The 18,527-nt window shown below is 37.2% G+C and overlaps 1 protein-coding gene across 2 annotated transcripts in view; it reads left to right on the top strand.

The window, feature by feature from the left end:
- The window catches only part of IRAG1 (inositol 1,4,5-triphosphate receptor associated 1), a 126,859-nt gene that overhangs the window by 59,985 nt on the left and 48,347 nt on the right, over positions 1–18,527 (top strand). For both annotated transcript variants that reach the window (XM_041129225.1, XM_030039703.2), the window contains one exon: positions 15,970–16,067. The gene's annotated coding sequence lies outside the window, so the exon portion shown is untranslated. The remainder of the gene's footprint in view (positions 1–15,969; positions 16,068–18,527) is intronic.

The following is an 18,527-nucleotide window of genomic DNA, read 5'->3' as shown; positions in this document are numbered from 1 at the left end:
TGGGCCAAAGACAAGAACTGGAATAAAATCTTTTAAATAAGAAAAGGCATAGCTGTAAAACTGACTATGGAAGCAATCACACAAGGTAGACTGAAATTACGTATGTTTCCCTTACAATAAATCTGTTGCTTTAATGATGTATAAAAAAATATTTTGTAGTTTAATTAAATGGAATTGTTCTTAAGACAATTTCTCTTTACAGCCAAGAAGAGGAAATCTCGTAAAACTCTATTGGAAGCAAATATTTTTTAATGAATTAGTGACATAAAGCTATTTTCTGTCCTCAGACATTAACTTGTAATTTCTATTTTGAGAATGCATGTGCAAAAAAGGTAAACAAACCCAGTCTTAGCTCATTTATCAGTATTATGTTAGGAGTGCTACAGTTTTGTGGACAGATTGTAGCTACTGAGAAATTTATACTTTGAGTGCCACAAAGGTATAATTCAACCTGCGTTTGACCTACCTCAGTTGAAGAGGCAGTGAACTGGAAGAGCGTATTCCTGTCCAAACCAATTCTGCATGAATACTAACTGTTATTCCACTTTATCGCTCCTCTTCCATGATAAATTTTAAAACCTTTATCACCAGGATTAAAAAGATCTGTTTGGTTACTTTCTCAAAATAAAGCTTTACTTAGTTTCATGAGCTGTTTCATGTGTGGCTACCAGTACGCACTATGCTATGTAGCTGAAGAAGATGGTCTGCAAGATAACAAGGGACATACTAGACAATAGAACCCAAGTATATGGTAAAAGCATGGACAATTACATAATTTTCTAGAAAACATGATGTTTCATGTAAAATTATTAGGTTGAAAAGGAGGCAGTATTGCAGCTCCTTACTAGTCTGTTATCAAGAGATGACATTTTTTCCAAAATTTTCACATGGGTCATATCCTGAGTAGTCAAGCAAAGCTATTGTGATGTCAGTGGGTAAGAATTTTGGCTTTTTAATTTTAGAAATTATGAATTGCTTTAAGTTCCTTAACATACAATTATTGTGCTTATATTGAGACATTCCCCATCCACCACCCCAAAAGACAGACGCTTGCTACTTTCTGAGTAACTGTCTTCTGGGTGAAGGTAATCACGTAATACGTATTCAGAGACTGTGAACGAAGCATAATATCTCTTCAAAAATGAGAGTCATTCCCTGCTTGGTATCATGTTCCTTTGCTTGTCTGTACTCCCAGGATTTGATATTAGTAAGCTTTCCTTGCTTAGTCCTGTGCTGCAGGCCTTACAACAGGAGGATAAGATGTGGTCCCCTAAGGTTAAAGGCATAATATTTAACTTAGTGTTGCAGCATTCCAGCACAGGGGAAACTTGGAAGTTTAGAGGCAAACAAAATGTACAGTCTGTCTCTTCAAAGCCTTACTTTAATGAGTAGAAGCTTTGATTGTGCTTTTTATTACTGGAAAAGAAAAGTAGGTTGCTTACAAAGTTTGGTAGACAAGAATTCAGTTTGTCTGCTTTGATCTTATGCAGGGACTGTTAGTTGTCTATGTACAGTTAGCCTATGATGTAGAATCTAGCAATAGCTAGTGAAAAGTTATAATGTTACATATTATCTCTTCGTTGTTAAAGCAATCTTATTGTGGAATTTCTCTTATAGATTCAGCTTACTAGGTATACAAGGGAAATATTACTTACAGTGTGAAATAACTTCTAGAGCTGTAAAATCATGTGGCTGATATATAGTATTTCTAATTTTTTTTTTTTTTTTGAAATTTGAATATCTGAGGGGGGAAGGCCATCCGTCATATCTGAGACCAATTTTTTTTTTTTTTTAATGTTTCCTTGCCTACTGAGATCTGATTTTTATACCGGCTGAACTAGAAAGAAATATTAATTAGAGAAAGAGAAGAGATACTTCCAGCCTCTATCTCAGGAAGTTTGATTTATTCCCTTTGCACTCTACTGGTATAGATTCTGTGGGAGAAAAACAGTGGGAGTTGAAAGAGTGTCTTAAAACATTCCCCCAGCTTGTACTGCTGATTTGAGAAGAGATTATTTTCATGTTTTTTTCTGACTCAGCCACATGTGAGGCATTGGGAGCAGGAGTGTAGGCAGCACTGTGCAACAGAATGTATGTGATAGGTAAGGGGATGGCAAAGGAAGAAACTGATAGGCTAAGATAATAAGAAGGAAAAAAGGTGGAGAATGGCAATAATCCTTTGTAATTGAGAAGTGTGTAAACAATCATGCCAGTCTCAGTTTCTTGATCTTCTGGGGAAAGAAGCTGGGGAAGAAGGTTTTATACTGGTTTGCACCTGTGATACTGATTTGCACCTGTGTCTTCTATTAAATAGTATTGCAGTCAAATGGAATTTTCTTCATACAGCTATAAAATTGGGAATGTCATTTAGTGTGTGTGCGAGCAAATGTGTGTATGTATGTGTAAGACTGCAAAGTTTGAAAAGTGCTAGCTCACCGTCTTTTCTCCTGTGAAATCCTGTACTTCTTGTACGATGAATCTTAAAGAACTGAAAATACTTTTAGTGGCTTGCCATCCAAATAGCCTCTTAAAAACGTCAGAAGTTCGTTTATATGCAAGAATCTGAAATGTGACAAAGCAGGGAGATGCCAGACATTCTTCAGACTGAGATATGTTTACTTCTTCAAGAAGGCTGCTTAGGACTCCAGCACAGTACCATTCTATGGCAGCAAGATCTCAGTCCTGGCTGTGGTCTTAACATGTACTGTCTTGTATTGACTAGAAAAATGTAAGAAAGAAAAGTATTTTTTTCTCCCATTACTTTTATCTCTCTGTTGTTCTATCCATCCCTTCCTTCAGTATTGCCGATTACTCATAATGGGTATAAAGGCAATTTTCCTTTGTTCACTTTCTCAAAATCAGTTTCTTTCAGAAATTGAACCTGTTTCCACCAGTGAACATTAGAACTGCATATCCAGATCATGCAAACCATTCACCTAATCCCACATGAGGATCATGTTTACATTACGCCAAAAGCAGGAACATTTTTTAACCCTCACTTTTTTCAACCGTCTGCAGGTTAGGGCTTTCCAGATCCAGAGGCTGTGTAACTACCACTGTACCTCTCCTCTGAATGCATCTAATCCCATTTTGAACTCACTTAAATGCTCCAATTCTTTTACAACTTCCTATGATAACAAATTCAATTATTTAATTATATACTGTTGTGAAGGAGCTTCTTTTGTACTTAATCTATTGCCTAATAACTGCTTTTGGCAGTGGTCCTCATCGTTGTGTACTGTGAGGAATTGTGAGCAAATAATTAATAGGCCACCTTCTCCAGTCTGTTCATGATTTTTTAAAATTGCTAACCTGTTTCTATCCAGGTTCCCTTTTTCAAGTTGAAGTGCTCTAGTCTTTTTTTGCATGGAAACCATTTGCAATTTCTGACCATTCTTTCTTCTATGTACCCTTTGTATTGATGTTACTTTTTTTTCTTTTTGAGATGTGACTAGAACTGTTTTGAAGATTTGGGCATAATATGCTCATAATCTATGTTGTTCTCAATTCTTTCCTACTAATTCTTAACATTTTTGCCTTTTTGGCTGCTGCTGAATGCTGTATTCGGAGAACTATCCAAAATGAATCAGATGTCTTTCCTGACTGGTAAAACATAATGATGGGCTCTGATTTAGCTAAGTATATTTTATGGTTATTTTTCCCCCTATGCATTGATTTGCATTTTTCAGCAGTGTATTTCACCTGCCATTTTATCATTCACATGCTCAATATCCCATAAACAGCCTTGGCTGGCTTTAGATCTGATTATCCCATCTCACCTTTAATCAGCTGTACACACCCTCTTTTCCAGATTCTTCATGACTATGTTGAACACCACAGTCCCTGTGGGAGTGTAATCTCTGTAGCAGAAAAGCAGACCTGTAACACCTACCCTTTATTTTCTTCCTTAAATTACAAGAGGTCTTTCCTTCTTGTGCTGTGAGAGCAGAGTTTCCTTAAGATGTTTGGTAGAGAACTTTGTCAAAACCTCTCTTTGAAAATACATATTGCCTGTATTAAAATGCTTGTTGACTTCTGTAAAGAAATTTAATGAAATAGCAAAGTTTGGAATGCTGTATAGCCCTGTGTTAATTTATCATTCTCATATCTGCATCTATTCAGTAATAAAATATTACATTAATTTCTTATGTAGGACAGTTATCTTAAAGTTAGGAACTAGGATGAAAACATTAAGTGATAATAAAATTATAAAGCAATCAGTCCTCAAACAAGAGATTTGTTGTGTTTTGGCAGAATAGCAAAGCACTTCAAGGTCAACATCAAAATAGTGAAGGAGGTGTTTGGAAAGAATGAGCATCATTCATTGCTTTTTGCCTTTATCTCAGTCTCTTTAAGGTTTTTTTTATTCACCCTGCACTACCTCAGGTAGTTAATATGCAGCTTTTTGTCTCGGCATTTGCCAGAATGTTGTTCAGAGGCTTTGTAAAACCCCAAAACTTTGATTAATAATAAAACTTTTGAATCATTGGTATTTCAGCATTTCTCCTATTTTAAATTAGTCTTATCTGTGTAATTCTATGGTATTGTTAAAATCACAATGACTTGGTATACCTTCTTTTAAGACACATTTTCTAAATATTTTCCCTGGTCTTTTATTTTTTATTTCATAATATATTAGAATCATTGAATCTTTTTCTTTCCATAACTTTTTACAACTGTTTTAAATTTAAAGTGAAGTAGCCACATTCCATTACTTTAATATAACTTTTAGTTTATTCAATATAAGGAAAGAATAAAAAATGTTAAGACAATAAATCTTAATGTATAGAGACTCTATACTTATTGTATACAAATTGTTTATAAATAGGCAAATACAGAATACCATTATATATAAAGTTATAAAATGAGCATAATTGGATACACATCACAATTTCTTAAGGAAGTAACAACAATAGCAATATTGAATTCTAGCATAGCTGATAAAGTGCTATGAAATAGGGCTGAGAGAGATGAGTTCTGGTAGATTTAGCTCAGTATCAAGATGTAAATGCTGCTCTTCCTCCCCCTCATTGTCACCTTGCTCCTCTGCCAGAAGTTATCAAACTTTTAGCAGCTACAATGGAACAGGACACATCATACAAACTCCGTCATTAGCAGCTTGAGCTAAACTGCTGGTTGTAAACTGAGATGACTGAAAGGCAAGTATGCGCCTTATTCACTTGCTCTTACTATAGAGATGGTGCACTCTGAAAGAGACCCAGAGAACAACTGGAGTGGATCTTACATTTCTATTGCAAATCTTGACCCATGATATGTTCTGTTTCTCTTTTAAAGTCTCTTCTGTGAGTAACTCTGCTCCTTTTACCCCCTTCTCACCTCCCCCATTTTCATTTTGGGTTTTGAGGCCAAAATTTTAAAACCTAGCATATAAAATGTAAACACCAAGGTCTATAATTTTCTTTCCCTGCAGAAGTAATTCTTTGGTTTAAGCTCACCTCTTTGCTAGGGGCTTCCTATGCACAACACTGATAAAACCATAATAAATGAGTGTGGGTTTTTTTAGCTGTTGCTGAGATGAGATTATGCATAAAGCTGGTACATTGTTTTTGGATCAACTCCTGGATATAATCAGCGATGGAATGGTGTTGGCTAAATAATTTTATCAGGGAAAGATGTTGACAAATTGAACATGAAGAATGTTTTGCTACATTTGGCTTGTGCTATTACAGAAGAGCAGAGTTATTGTTTGCCTCAGAGCTTTGTTCTGAACTGTCTAATTACACAGAAAAATGTGGCTTTTTGGTACACTACATGCCAGTCAATCAATAAAAATTCCTTTCTTGTTCTGATAGCTTTGATCAATATTATTAACTTTCCTAGTTCTGGTCTTGGAGAACAGTTGTTGAAAATTAGTCCTGCAAATGGGTTGGGGCAATCCCAGGCACAAATACAGGCTGGGCAATGAGTGGATCGAGTGCAGCCCAGCAAGAAGGACTTGGGGGTGTTGGTTGATGAGAAGATCAACATGACCTGGCAAATATGTGTTTGCAGCCCAGGAAGCCAACCATGTTCTGGGCTGCATCAAAGGAAACATGACCAGCAGGTTGAGGGAGGTGATTCTCCCCCTTTACTCCACTCTTGTGCTACCCCACCTGCAGTACTGTGTTCAGCTCTGGCGCCCCCAACATAAGAAAGACATGGACCTGTTGGAGTGAGTCCAGAGGAGGGCCATGAAGATGCTCAGAGGGCTGGAGCACCTCTGCTATGAAGACAGGCTGAGAGAGTTGGGGTTGTTCAGCCTGGGGAAGAGAAGGCTCCAGGGAGACCTTACTGCAGCCTTCCAGTATCTAAAGGGGGCCTAGTGGAAAGCTGGAGAGGGACTGTTTACAAGGGCATGTAGTGATAGGACAAGGGGTAATGGCTTTAAACTGGAAGAGGGTAGATTTAGATTAGATGTAAGGAAGTTCTTGACTGCGAGGGTGGTGGGGCACTGGAACAGGTTGCCCTTAGAGGTTGTGGACGCCCCATCCCTGGAAGCGTTTGAGGCCAGGTTGGATGGGGCGTTAAGCAACCTGGTCAAGTGGAAGGTGTCCCTGCCCATGGCAGGGGGGTTGGAACTAGATGATCTTTGTGGTCCCTTCCAACCCAAACCATTCTGTGATTCTATGAAAATGGCAAAAACAAGGCTAGCAAACCATCTGTTCTTAAAGACTTAGAGTTTTGTATTTGGTAGCTTTCTAAAGAAAATGAAAAGTTGTCATTTTTCTTGCCATGCTTTCTAGCAGATGCAAGCCAATGATGATAGTTTCCAAATTAGAGTGCAAATTGTAAAGCTCTTGAATCTAGAACTTTAGCCAGTAACCAAAGCGGGCCTCATTTTCTTCCATATGAATACCCATAAATCCTGCTGAGAAGGATTTAAAAGTAAGAAGAATTATATATTTCATTCACCTTTATCTGGGTTTAGGAGCTTAGCTTTGATGTTGCATGTTTAAAAATGCTGACTTCAATGTAGTCCATGTTCAGTATACATCTGTGTTTCCTCAAAGTGAGGAAACCAGCAGTAGATGGTTAAATTCTTCTTTGGGTCCTCAGTGTTAATATCTTGAAGGTCAAGCAGTATGGAATGATTGAGCTGCTAGTGGAGTGGATGATCAAAGAGAGCTCTTCACTTTTAAGGACACCTGCAAAAGAAAATGTTGAATTGTCACTTTTGCATTACCATGTTTTCCCAATCCTGAGATTCTGTAGGTGAAGACTTTGTGTGATAGGTATAGTGGAAAGGCAGCTCTGGAATATCTTCTTTTTTTTGTACTAGCAATAATCTCTCATCCCTCATTTTGGATTCCAATGAAGCCTAAGGGCAGAGCTTTGAGAACACAGGAAATGGGAACTTGCTTTTCTTTTCTCACAAACAACTGTTTGCTTTCATTTTCTGACCATCCTTTCTGCAAGTCAGCAAATCTCTTCCTTCTGAAGTGATAAAGCAGTATGTGTTCTCCCTTTTCCCCACATTAAAATAAAGAGCTCAAGTTTATTTTTCCTGAAGCTACCTCATCTGCATGTCAAATAAGGATAAAACAAAAGCAAATTATTTCTACTGTAATTTTGGCTGTGGGTGCTAGACTGCAGCCACTGGGAGGTCTCCTTCTGACAGACTTTCTGTTCCTTGATCGGGCCACATATAGTTCAGGCCAAGTAGCGGAGTATGGCATCTAAGAGCAGGAGAGAATCATGACATTTAATGCCTCAGGTTGGAGATACAGCCAGAGGTTACTTGAGAGAGGCTTGCACGTACTACCTGAGATTAAGTCTCCCTCTGGGATGCTGATATTTTCAAACTAGGGACAGGAGGCAGAACCTTACTTTTAAGTAATCAGTTGAAGTGTCCGTGTAGTTAATTAGTTAGTTGTAATGGTAATATGATGCGCTGCTCTATTAAAAGTTTCAGTCAGAATTCAGCTGCCCTCAATCTTTTTATTTCAAAGACTTGTTTGCATTGGGAGTCTGGAACATGCACCGATTCAGATTGGGAATCCGAACAAAGTATAGAAAGCCATAATGTGGGCTGCTTGCAAAAGGGTTCCTCTCACAAAGCTCACCAAATGTTATTTATGAGGATTGAATCAGTGCTGTGGCTGCATTATGAAAAACTCTTCTAACAAATGCAAATTAATATTTTATTATATAAGGTATAAGAACAGTCATGTCATAACTGTCTCAATTAGCACAATTAGCAGAAGAGGAAACACAGCTCTGAGGAATTTGTTGCTGTTTCAGCTAATATATGTACCTTTTTGGAGAGTCATCCAATCCAATTACTTGGCCCGTAAAATGCACATTGAATTTCTTTGCTAAATTCAGCAGTAACATAGTTATCTTTCTGTCTCTAGATATTCTGGGTCTTTGTTTTTAAATCCCAGTACAAAAAAAAAAACTTCCTCCAAACTACTGAAAGTCTAATTTTATATAGTACATAAGTTGAACTGTCCAGTAAATACATTGCCTCTTCCCATCACACCTTTTAAACATTAAATTTAAATTAAAAACAAATCAGGGAATGCTTACTGTAAGAACTTCATAGTGTGAAAATAATACTGTATGACTACATCTGAAAGGTACTCTTCAGCATATTTTTTAATATGGTCCCAGAAGCATACTTTCAGTAGCAAGGAATAACACAGCCCACAGAAAACAGTAGATGATTCAGCAATACAGACGAAAGACCTTCTCTAAAGTGTGCTTGCAAAATCTTGTATTGCTTTAATGCATCTTTTGAGCAAGAACAGGGCTTTTGGTCCTGATTCTGCATTGACATCACACCTCAATGAGATGCTGAGACACATGCCCCCCGTTGGATAATACTGAAATGAACAGTCATCCTTTGTATGATTAATCTTTTTATTGTTATGACTTATTTCTGAAGCTAGATATTGATAAGGGAAATTAGTGTAGCTGCTGGCTTTCAAGTTGTTTCTGTTTCCAGCAAAAGAGCCTGAAAGATGGCATTACGAAACGTTATTGCTTATTCACAGTTCTATATCATATGCTAGCAGGAGGAAAGAGGTGTATATGTTGTTTTTTGCTTCTTCACAGACAGCTAGGCCTGCAGAATCAATGTGTAATGTAGGGATAAAATTGGACTGTTTCTAGCAAAAGCAACAATTCTTGTGATCTAATTATACAGCATCCGTGTATCCAGGTTAGGACATTACAGTCTAGATGAGTGAACTACCAGATTAGTAGAAAAAGCAGCTGAATAATTAGATTCAAATAATGTAGTTAGTTCATACTACTGGCATTACATGTTACTTGGCATTACATGTGAAGTTCCTTGAGTGTCTATTTATTTATCCATTTATCTATTTATCCATTTATTAGGTGTGGAGGATGAGTAGGAATACATTCTCATCAGATGTGTCTTATTACGTCTGGGTTTGGGTCCCCAGGATGTTGATAAACTTGAGCAAATCCAGGGCGAGCCACTATGGTAGTCAGGAGGCACACATCCCGTGAGGGGATGCTGAGGGAACGAACTGGTACTGCTTAGCCTGGAGAAGAAACTAGTTGCAGTCTTGCAATACTTAAGAAGATGTTACTAAAAAGATGGACTCAGCACTTTATAGAGGTGCCTGGCAGGAGAATGAGAGACAATGATCATAAAGTACACAGGACATTCTGACTGGATGTAAGGGTGGGGCAAATTACTGTGGGGGTAATTAAACACTGGATCAGATCTATGAGATATTCTGCAATTTCTGTCCTTGGAAGTTTTCAAGTTTCACCTGGAAAAAGTCCGAAGCAACTTAGTCTAGTTGCTTCAGTGCTGACCCTACTTCAAGGAGGATGTTGGTCCAAATGACTGTCTTAAGCCGAAGAATTCCTTGATTCTGGGAATTGATCCTCCAGTCTGGCCATCATACAGTAAAATATGTAAGTTAACTGTAGTCAAATAAGCAGTCAGCAGTCAAAGTCTACACAGTGGCTGACTATTTGAGTAAGTTGATACTATAGTTACTCCTTTCCTGGTATAGAGCACCATTTAAAAAAACCTCAGTGGAACTGGATTCATAATTCTTTTCTCACAAAAAGGAATTGAGGCACATGCAGGCTCTTTTGCACGTGTTGATTTTTTCCAGTGCAAACAAAAACATGTACATGTGTCAATAAAGTAAGCAAATGTGAATCTGATTTTGTCCAGGAAGCATAAAATGACAGTAAAATACTTGTTTTGCTGCTTTGTCATTTATCTATGAAAGATGGAGAGCTGAGTATAATCTCCCTGCTTGAAAGACCACAATTACATTTTAGGATCCCAAAGAAAGCTATTTATTGTTGGTTTGTTCAACAGAGTGTGCCCTCTGGGATTACCCTTTGCAATTGGGAAAGAAAGAATTTTGTTTAATTTCTTCATTTGGAAAATTTTTTGCTTGACTAGCAACAAGACTTCTGGGTCACTAAGCAATAGTGTTCTGCCCTAATTGCCTTCAGCTTATTTATGTTTTTAAGTTAGGCCTTTGGTAGTCTTTTTTTTCCAAATTATATAAAGTTCATACCTAACTGTCCTGGAAAACAGAAGAGTTTATCGAATGTTTATATGTAAAAAGTGCATTTGAAAATATTACTTCATGTAACGACCTTAAGGTTTTTCTTAAACAAGAATGAATCTGCACCAAAGGACACAATTTTTTTTTCCCTGATCTTATCTGTCTCCCTTTCCTACAAGCAAATTTGTTCTCTTTTTACATTAACTAAGAATATAGTCAAGTGGCAATTTGAGAAAATATCGTCTCGAGCTCCCAACTCTGCCTACATCATAGACAAAAATAAATGTATAACTAGAATGTGATGTATAATGCATGCAGTCCAGACAGTGGAAACATACCTAGGTTTCTCCAAGTCTGTGAGGAGTAGAAGAAAAAGAAACCCAAATGACTCTGTGTTACTGAGTACATGATGCTCATTTAGGCAAAAGCATGTTTGGTGGTAATGTTATATCCTGGTATTCTTAATACTATTATTAGCAATTTCTGTTGGGAGATTTATCAATGCACAGGTCCTGCATCAGAGGGATCTTTCAGGACCACGGAACAAAGACTGATGCTGCCTCCTAAACAAATTTGCATGTTGCTTTCAAATAGTAAGTTGTTTAGGAGGAGGAAGAAAGCAGCATTTTTTACTTGCATATAATTTTCAACTTTTTGGGATTTTGTCCTATTTTAAGGTCACTGCCTTTATGTTGTAAGACAATAGTTTTTTTTCCAGATACTTCCTGGCTCTAGATTCCTTTTCAACTACCCTCCTGAATGACACTTAATGTACCATTCTCCCACTCTTATCTTCACACTTTCTTATATGCTGTTCCTTATGCTTAAAAATCCTTATTTGCCATGCCAAATATCCACCCACTCCACACATTCACGTTCTTCCTTTAAACTGCATTTCCTTAAAGTCTATCAAAAATAATCTGCAAGTTAAGAAACATATCAACTCTGCCTTGAGATCTGACAGTCTTCTGATCATCAGACTTGCTACTGCAGGCTGAATTCTTTAACTTGTGCATAATATTGAATAAATCAGGGCCTAATTTTTTCTTAATATCACATGTACTATCTTTTTCACCGAATATATATATATATTTTAAAGTACCCCAAAGTTCAGCCCAGCTGCTTTCCTAGAGGCCATCTGGCTAGGCTCTGCTGCTTGTTGTCTTGTTCTTGTGATTCTAGCTGAAAGCCCACTGACGGAAAAAAAATGAGGTCAGTAAGAAGTAGGATGAGGTAAAATTTTTATTTGCAAGTTAACCGTACTTATGGAAACAGCTATCTATGAATTGTAGAGTGGTGGGGGTTTTTTGCATTGGAGGAGTTGTTTGTGGGTTTTTTTGTGTGTGGTTTTGTTGGGGTTTTTTACACAAAACAAGGGAAAGAATTGTTGAAATTATAAAAGCAAATTTGTTTAGGAATGATTAGTTGAAATTTAAAATGCAGGAAGCGTATCGAAAAACTTCTGGATGGTAAGATCTGTTAGGCAGTTATGACTATTTCATGACCTAGTCTGGCATGTGGCATGCTTGTACGCTTTGTTTTTCATGTGTAGCAAAGGTTTGTTATGCGGCTTTGAAAGGCAATTTCCTGTGAGGTAAAGGAACTACCATAATTAAAATTTTAAATCTCTAACTCGTTCACTTTTGGAGAGCTTTCTTTAAGGATTTGAGCATAAACCTTTAGTAAGTTCAGTGAAATATCTAGGTGGCTTTCACTATTATGTTTTGAAAGATTGAACATACGGCTTCATATTCACTTCAGTTTCTTCTAGTTTCTGAAGAAGCTTCCTTGCTTTTGGCTAAGAAATATGCATGAGTACTTGGAGAGCAATAAAGAACAAAACAGACGGTGTAGATAGCTAAAAAAAAAAAAAGGAAAGGAGAGAGATACATGCATTGTTTTCTCTTTTGTCACAGAGTCCTTGGCCATATTAGTTCTGTACTCTGGACAGTATGTCTTAAAAATGACCCTGGAAACAGCTGCCAGTTAAGTTAATGTAACTGTAGCTCATGCTGGACACAAGGCTTTGAATTAGGGAGACCAGATGAGTAAAAGCTTTCAGGTCTGGAATCCCTGAGGAAGTGCCACCTCCCTTTGGTTCTCCTGCCGCAGCTGTGCTGTTGTCTCCAGCATGGGATGTGGGGAGTGCCAGGTTCTTGCAGTGGCATGGCTGGGGAGAAGCTTCTGCTCTAAAAACCTCACAGATCTATCCTTTCCCATAACTGCCTTTGGCTGTCCTTTCTATTTGAGAGCTGGGTCCAATATTGCGGGCACATACTTAACCAGATAAAATAACGTTACTGCAGTTTTGTCTTAAGCCAATTCGTTCAAAGAAAACCCCAGAATGAAGAAAAACTACAAATGAACCGTTGTTCACCATTGTGAACTTGTATTACAGTTCTTAAAATAATTTGTTTTCATGGGGAGGTAATGCTACTTATAACCTCATTTCCTTAAATTCTTTTTAGTGCTAAATAAAAACAAAAACTGAAAACAAAGACTTTGCATCCAAAACAGAGTAATTTATAAAAGTTTGATTCATGCAATATTAACTCCCAATTGCCCCTAAAAAAAGTGGAACCAGGAAAATTCCAGGCTGCCTAAAATACACTTACCTTAAAAAATACACTTACCTTAAAAGAAAAAACTTTTTTTTTTTTTTAATCTGGGTCTAGTAGTCTAAAAAGTTAGCGAGATACTGCTCCTCAGTATTTCTAAAATATGTACATTCTTCATTTGTTTGCTGATTGTCTGCAGCATAAAAGTCAGCCTAGAATTCTTGCAAAAAAAGATTGTAAGCCACTCCTCTATTTGCTTTGCTGTAAGAGAAGTAAACCTAAACACTGACTGCTAACAAAACAAAAATTGTAACTATCACTAAAACAAATGAAGCTGGCTGATAGTATTTCACAGCAAAGCCCACTATTTTCAGATACAGTTGCAGTCTTTTAGTAAGCCTTAGACTTCCATTTAACTATGTTAAAAATAATTGTCTGTGGGTGAAATTGGGTCTAATTGATTTTTCCCTTAATGTATCAGTGAAAACCCTAAAGCTGGGACCAGAATGGATCCTATTGGAGTTAAGTACATAACTCCCAGAAAACATTATCCATTAAACTCTGTAGGAGTTAGTTACCAGATTTCTTTAAAATCTAATATAAAATTTTAGATACATAACCAAACCAAATGCCTTGTTGTAGGAGTTGGTCTTGTTGGTAATGGACCAGCATCACCTCTCACCCCCAACCTTTTTGTTTTTCAGTCTTAGCAGAGTGTCATAACTAGCCATTATTAGACATATTCTCCTGAGTGGTCGCAATCAGATCAGGCTGGACATGCATCAGAAGAACATTTTACGTTCTGCCTGACATAACTTTTCCTTTCTCTCATTCAAGCAGATTATTGAAAACCATCAAGTTTTATGTATTGCTGAGCTATGAGGAAAACAGGAAGCAGAAAAGGAGATTCTTTCCTGTCATGCTACTCTGTAAAGCAAGTCCTATATGGGTAGCTTGTAGTCCTGAAGAAGATTGTGCCCACTGAGTTGAGAGACAGAAGTTTTTTAAAAGCTGGGGGACAATTGCTGTATTCTTGTTATGCTTTTGTTAGTGTCATGGTTTAACCCCAGACAGCAGCTAAGCACTACACAGCCACTTGCTCACTCCTCCCCACTCCCAGTGGGGTGGGGACGAGAATCAGGGAAAAAAAAGTAAAACTCGTGGGTTGAGATAAGGATGGTTTAATAACTAAAATAAAAGATGATGATGATGATGATGATAATAATAATGATGAAAAGGAATATAGCAAAAAGAGAGAGAAATAAAACCCAAGAAAAGACAAGTGATGCACAATGTAATCGCTCACCACCTGCTGACCGATGCCCAAGCAGCGATCCGCCCCTCCCGGCCAACTCCCCCCAGTTTACATACTGAGCGTGACGTTCTATGGTATGGGATATCCCTTTGGGTAGTTCGGGTCAGCTGTCCTGGCCGTGCTCCCTCCCAGCTTCTTGTACACCTGCTTGCTGGCAGAGCATGGGAAACTGAAAAATCCTTAACTTATGATAAGTGCTACTTAGCAACAACTAAAACATCAGTGTGTTATCAACATTATTCTCACACTAAATCCAAAACACACTGTACCAGTTACTAGGAAGAAAATTAACTCTATCCCAGTCGAAACCAGGACAGTTAGTTTCTTCCTTTAAAATATTTTTCATAGAATCATAGAATCATTTAGGTTGGAAAAGACCTTCAAGATCATCAAGTCCAACCATTTTGTGACAGAATTATTCACATTTATCCCTTGTCTCTGAGGTTGCAACCTGAAAGTGCTCTGATTTTCAAGAATTATTATTTAAGTCTCTCAGGAATTAGTATCAATGCTCGGGAATTAATCTCAATACTTCTCAGAATGAAAACAGATGCTTTGAATTCATGTAGTAGTTGCATACACTTTGCATGCCCCAGTGGTGGTGTTCTGTATCTTATAAACAGAAACACCACTTTGTCTTCCAGATTTTACCTTGTACAGTTGTATGGATATTAATGTGAGTAGAACTCAGATCATTACAGTTATCACAGAGATGCCTTCTGTTAGTCCTGGGGCTGTGACTATGTATTTTGGTAAACTGACTGAAGCAGTATCTTAATATCTTGCAAACTTAAGTATTTAATATGAGAAACCACTCTCTTGTCATAAAAATTAGATGCAGTAGGAAACAGTCAATTTTTTTCTACGTTGCAGACAATAAAGAGTCTTCCAATTTCCACATAGTATCTCTTGTCACATAGGGTAAGAATGTAAATGAGTCAGCTTTAGTTGCAGGTTTGGTTTTTTTCTTTTCCAGTGAATTTTTCTATTATACAAAAATTTTGAAGTCCTACTGCAAAATATTAAAGGTTTTCTATTAAGATATTCTGGATCTGGTTTTATAGATTTTGTTTGGCATTTTTTGTTGTGTTGTTGTTTTTTAAAAATTTCATGAGATAGCTAATGTATGCCAACAAACTTTGTTTGTGTATCTTAAATACTATAACCATGCTTTGTGTTTGAAAACTTATTCTGTGGTACAAACATAAGAAAACCACTGTTTTGCTCATGCTTGGTTTGAATGAAATTAGTATAGTGTTTTTTAAGTACTTAAAAGTTGCAAAACCTAATTCAAAATGCTACATGAATTCCGTATGCTTTTACAGCTATACAAAAGGAGTGCAAAAAGATACCTTTCTAATATGGTAATGTTTTACGACCACTTTGCAGGACAGCAAAGAAAAAAGTTACAAAAAGCAGCTCAGAATTGTGTAGTTCAGCTGTGTTCATGAGTATGCAACTCCCATTGTTGACAAATGAGAGTTGCTTGACTTGACTGCAGGGAGTATGAGGTCAAGAAATATTACTAAAATGCTTTCTTAACTGTTTATTTCTGCTTTTTTTATATATCCTTGTTGTGACGTGACAGAGCATTTGAGGTCAACTGCCAAGCTCTCAGTGGAGATGGAGTAAAGCACCTTTATCTAAGCCTTCACTAACACAGTACTCAGCCGTGACTCAGAGAGGGTAAGTTAACTGATTATACTTAGCTTTCTCTGCTATGGTAAAATGAGTTGCAGAGAGAACACACTGAAAGCCAAGGGCCTCTAAATACTTTTCCCTTTTATGGAATAGAGCTCCCAGATCACCATTTCCTGGAGATTGTACTCTAAGTCTACACAGTGGTAAAAGAAAGCTCTCTGCATTCACTGATCTATATCTGACTACAAATTTGAGCTCAGGGGATCATTTTTTTCCTAACTATTTTAAGCAGTAAGTTTACAGTAACAGACCAAAATGTTAAAAAGCACTCCATCCTCTCTTCTTTCTTTTTCTTACTTTTTTTCTTTACATTGTCTCATCTTAGTGTGGGAATAAGCAGAATCTGGTGAATAGGATACGTAATTTGTGGGTTTTTTTAAACTCATTTTGTAAGTGCAAAAGGCTCATGCAGACTAAGATTGTGGATCTTTTCCCACATCCACTCTGCTTGTGACATATGTGTTAATCTCTACAAGTATTTAATTTTAAAAGGTAATTTTGAAGCTCTTGCAATTTCTAAAAGACTGGAATCTTGGGGGGGTCATTTACTCTACACTACAATAATCTCATGACATCCTCTGGTAGGATTGAGGTAGGCCAGACATAGTTTGATCAAAGCCTAACAAAAGAAATAATGGAATCTTGAAATTGTCTTAGTGAATAGGGTGCTAACATGTGCTTATGCACCTTGACTGTTTTTAAAGTGCAGATGTATTTTTTTATCTATCCTTTCAGTATCTTCAGGGACAATAATTACAGTTGTTTCAGTTAGTATCTCACTGTATTGCATGTATTGTTAACATATCGTTTCCTTCTTTGGCTGAAACATGTTTATGCTTGTGGAAAGGAGATAAAGCTGGCAAAGCTAATGGCAGCATGATTCCAAAGGCTGTTGAGCTGGCAGATGAGCCAGGCTTAAAACCAGGATAGTCATGCTCCCTGCACTTTGGCTCAGGGTTCAGAAAGGCTGTAAGCTGTTTTTGTAGATTGAGGTGCGAATTTTTGTAGGTTCCAAGGCTGTACTCCTCCCTAATGCTCTGCTGAAGAAGAAAAAATGTACCTTCCAGGGAAATAAATTTTCCAAGGACATTTCTTTCTTTTCTTCCTACATTTGTGAGATGCAGATAAGCTCCTCTAATTATTGTTAGAGTGTTCTCATGAAGTCCCCTTTTTCTATATGTTTTGATTCTCACTGACATTTACTGGGGGTATTTTCATTGCCCAATCAAATAGGTATAAGGTCACTTCAGCAGTGATGGAAGAAGAACATTTATTCAATAGTATCTTAAGGTTCCATCATTTCTAAACCTTCACCTTTCCTACTATTTCAGGAGGCAGAACTCCTTGCATAGCATGGAGCAAGAAGACGGCTCCTTTGGTTATATCCATTTGCATTTATAAGATGTGGTATTTGTGCTGGTTAAGCATCATAAAGTCTTTAAAGTATCTGGACTACTGATTTTAAGAACACTGCACAGGTTAAAAATAGGCTTTTAGATTGAAAAAATAATCATTCAGGAGTTCTAAGTCATATAGCTTATTAATTGAACTATGTCCTTATATATTTCGTTGAAATACCAGTAAGTAGTAGCCCTTACTTCAGTACCTTAGAGGACTACAGCAGAGCCGTCAAGGTGTGCAAAGACTGCATTTGTTTTACGAGCCTCAGAATATGAATAATTAAATGCAAGCTTTCACTGCTCCAACATAGTTCTCAGCACTGGGGCTTTCTGGAGAGCTATTAGGAAAAAATGGAAAGTCAGAAGAAGAAATTTTCCTACTGATCAGCACCACAAAGATTTGGAGCTTTTTCCTATTTGCAAGATAACTCTGTAAGGAAGTCAGAGTAAGGTTCTAATTGTGTCAGAGAGGGACTGAACTCAGTCCACTCCAAATCTGGGGGTTAAGGTGGCGTAAATTCATCATTCTACCCTCCGTTCTCCCTTGGCTGTACTTTCTGTGCTGCATCTCTAAGACAACACAGCTCGGGATTTGTCTCTTTCTATTCTTAGACAAGCCTGCCGATTTTTTTTTCTTTTAAAGTTTTTTTGCTTTTTAAATCTGAAAAATTAACTGAAACTTGATGTGCTTTATAGATCTTTCTTGTTTCAATATGACTTTCATTACTTTTTTAAGTTTAGTATGTACTAGGAACTCAGCTGAGACCGCAAATAAACCACTTTGATACAGTAGCTTATACAACTCCATGTAGGACTGCAAACACATCTTGGTCATGACTTGAAATGTTCCTGATTTTTCAGGCCCAGCATTCTGTTGAGTTGAGCCTATCAGAACCATTGTAAATTCATAAGGCAAAAACTAAGAGGGATTAGATAAAGTCAAATTTATATCTTCTCTTTTTTCTTTTTGTTTGAATTTGAGTTCTTGCAAACTCAGAAATTGCGTAGGATGCCAGGATTTCATTACAGAGATGAAAAGCAAGTC

The sequence above is a fragment of the Aquila chrysaetos genome, chromosome 16, assembly GCF_900496995.4.
Source record: "Aquila chrysaetos chrysaetos chromosome 16, bAquChr1.4, whole genome shotgun sequence".
Classification (NCBI taxonomy): Eukaryota; Metazoa; Chordata; class Aves; order Accipitriformes; family Accipitridae; genus Aquila; species Aquila chrysaetos.
The sequence above is the reverse complement of the archived record's forward strand: the minus strand, read 5'-3'. Positions and strand labels throughout refer to the sequence as shown.